The following is a 2,988-nucleotide window of genomic DNA, read 5'->3' on the forward strand; positions in this document are numbered from 1 at the left end:
CAGTGCCCTAGTTAAAGGGACATTCGGAACTGAAATTTCGTAGAGGGAGACATCTTCCATATTCATAAAAATAGGTTAGAGATATTTTTTCCTGAAACATCTTAAACATTCAAAGTTCACATTCAAACATCGTTTTCCTCTTTTCATTAACAAAATTTGAGAAATCTTGTTAATTTTTCACTATAGATAACTAGCTCAGTTGGAAACTTTCAATTTGTTTTTATTAAACTAATTGGCAAAAATGTGTGGCTTCTCATCTTATTTTTAACTTCCTAAAATATTTGTGGCTTATGAGAGAAGAGAAATTCAGGTTACAAACAAAGCAACAATCTAAATTGTATGACGCCGGATCTTGCTATTTTGGCTGATAGTTTTGCTGATTATATATCATAATAACAGGCTTTCTGTTACCATGTTCTAACAATAGACCACATTCAATTTCGATCGCATGCCTAAAAATGTGCTAATAGAATCTACAAAATGTAAATACTTTGCCTGCATCGAATTGCGCTCTCTTTTCTCAAAAATTCTGCGTTTCATTTCAGTAAATTTCGTTTTCCACTAAGTTAGTTAGTAAAGGCATTTTTTTAGAGTTACTGCAAGAAATGACGGAGAAATAATGGTGAATGCTCAAGCTCACGAAAAATAACCGGCATTAGATTATTAACCGTGAAAATCTTAAATCATACCTTAATTTACCTTGTACGCATTCCGGGAATTTTGTTTGTATTTTTCATGTTGTTACTAATTTAAGTTAACAAGTCTCACGAAGGCTGGCAGGGAATAAATGACTTAATATTAGCCCTTCCCGGGCCTTGGGTAAATAGGGTGTTGCCTGTAGTATACCTTGAGGGTTTTTTTACCATTCCGAGAACATTTCAAAGCGCACGGCTTCTCGTTTGGAACTCACATAAACAAAGAAATTCACGTATAATTTAGAGTAAATATAGCATATTTGAATGGACAAGATATAAATTTCTTTTTTTCTCATTTATTTTTGTGTTGTTTTTTTTTTTAATCCAGTTAATTTAAAAAAAATTAGGTTAGTTTTAGTTGGTTTAAAATTAAATTAGTATTTAACGACAAATACAAAACTTCCAGCAACGTTTGCGAAACTTTCAATCTCATTTGTAAAATATATTGTTATTTACCTGTTGACTTTTTGTCATTTTTTTAATGTTTGGCAATAATTCGCGCCATTCGTGGAATTTTGTTCGTGATTTCACGTAAATTAAATTTACAACCCTTTTTTTTCTGCGATTTTTTTTTCAGAATTATTATTGTAGGTATGATATGCTTCACGAAATAACCCATTATTAGAAAAAAGTTGTCCCATTTTGTTTCAACTTTTTGAAGTGAAACTTCTTTACCCGCGTCATGCAATTTCGAGTACCGGAGTAAAACCAACTCATGACCGAAACGAAAATGCGGGACCGATTAAAGTTCATTTGATCTAGTCAAAGTTTTGAAGTAAAATATAAATGCTTCTTAGCTCATCTCGACAACTGGCGTTGGTGGTGTAATGGTCAGCGTAGTTGCTTTCCAAGCAGTTGATCCGAGTTCGATTCTCGGCCATCGCACATAATTTTTTTGTTTTTAACGCCTTTTTTTTTTTCAATGGTTGACCATAATATCAATCCACTAAGTAATATTTTAGGCCTGTAGCATACTTGAAAAGTTAAAGAATGATATAAAATTTTTTATGATGTTAACGATAAAAAAATAAAAAAAAACATAAAATTACCATAAAAAATGGGCCAACGGCACGCGGTGTTCCCAAGCGGTCACCCATCCAAGTACTGACCGCGCCCAATGTTGCTTAACTTCGGTGATCGGACGAGAACCGGTGTGTTCAACATGGTATGGTCGTTGGCAAACGCTAAACAATATTAATTTCTATTCTACCTGCCAATAAATATATGAAAATTAGTATAAAAAAGCCCTAATAATACTGAAAACATTAGCAAGGTGTGTGCGACGTTGATAAAAATAATCATTACATACGCGCTTGAAAAAGATCGTAATTACATCCATAACTTTGCAGGAATTTTTTTTTTCAATGGTTGACCATAATATCAATCCACTAAGTAATATTTTAGGCCTGTAGCATACTTGAAAAGTTAAAGAATTTTATGATATTATTAATGATAGTAACGATAAAAAAATAAAAAAAAACATGAAATTACCATAAAAAATGGGCCAACGGCACGCGGTGTTCCCAAGCGGTCACCCATCCAAGTACTGACCGCGCCCAATGTTGCTTAACTTCGGTGATCGGACGAGAACCGGTGTGTTCAACATGGTATGGTCGTTGGCAAACGCTAAACAATATTAATTTCTACTCTACCTGCCAATAAATATATGAAAATTAGTATAAAAAAGCCCTAATAATACTGAAAACATTAGCAAGGTGTGTGCGACGTTGATAAAAATAATCATTACATACGCGCTTGAAAAAGATCGTAATTACATCCATAACTTTGCAGGAATTTTTTTTTTCAATGGTTGACCATAATATCAATCCACTAAGTAATATTTTAGGCCTGTAGCATACTTGAAAAGTTAAAGAATTTTATGATATTATTAATGATAGTAACGATAAAAAAATAAAAAAAAACATGAAATTACCATAAAAAATGGGCCAACGGCACGCGGTGTTCCCAAGCGGTCACCCATCCAAGTACTGACCGCGCCCAATGTTGCTTAACTTCGGTGATCGGACGAGAACCGGTGTGTTCAACATGGTATGGTCGTTGGCAAACGTTAAACAATATTAATTTCTACTCTACCTGCCAATAAATATATGAAAATTAGTATAAAAAAGCCCTAATAATAAGAGAGAAGAATACTAGAAGTTTCACTTCTGTCTTGCGTAGGCTTGACACACCCACTTTTTTTTTTTTTACGATTAGTAATTTAGAAATTAAAAAAGTAAATTGAGAGAGATCAATTTTTAGTAGGTTAATTCTCAGAAAATACCAAAATAGA

The 2,988-nt window shown here is 33.2% G+C and overlaps 3 non-coding genes across 3 annotated transcripts; all 3 read right to left on the reverse strand.

Annotated features, from left to right (window-relative positions):
* Window positions 1–1,755: 1,755 nt before the first annotated feature.
* LOC149423717 (5S ribosomal RNA) lies at window positions 1,756–1,874 on the reverse strand. The gene has a single exon (XR_016302252.1). It is a non-coding gene; the product is annotated as a 5S ribosomal RNA (ribosomal RNA).
* Window positions 1,875–2,197: 323 nt separating this feature from the next.
* On the reverse strand, window positions 2,198–2,316 carry LOC149423718 (5S ribosomal RNA). Its single transcript, XR_016302253.1, has one exon. It is a non-coding gene; the product is annotated as a 5S ribosomal RNA (ribosomal RNA).
* A 323-nt stretch (window positions 2,317–2,639) lies between these two features.
* LOC149423719 (5S ribosomal RNA) lies at window positions 2,640–2,758 on the reverse strand. Its single transcript, XR_016302254.1, has one exon. It is a non-coding gene; the product is annotated as a 5S ribosomal RNA (ribosomal RNA).
* Between the last annotated feature and the right edge of the window lie 230 nt (window positions 2,759–2,988).

The sequence above is a fragment of the Hesperophylax consimilis genome, chromosome 5 (genome assembly GCF_061612785.1).
Source record: "Hesperophylax consimilis isolate HC1 chromosome 5, BYU_Hcon_1.0, whole genome shotgun sequence".
Classification (NCBI taxonomy): domain Eukaryota; kingdom Metazoa; phylum Arthropoda; class Insecta; order Trichoptera; family Limnephilidae; genus Hesperophylax; species Hesperophylax consimilis.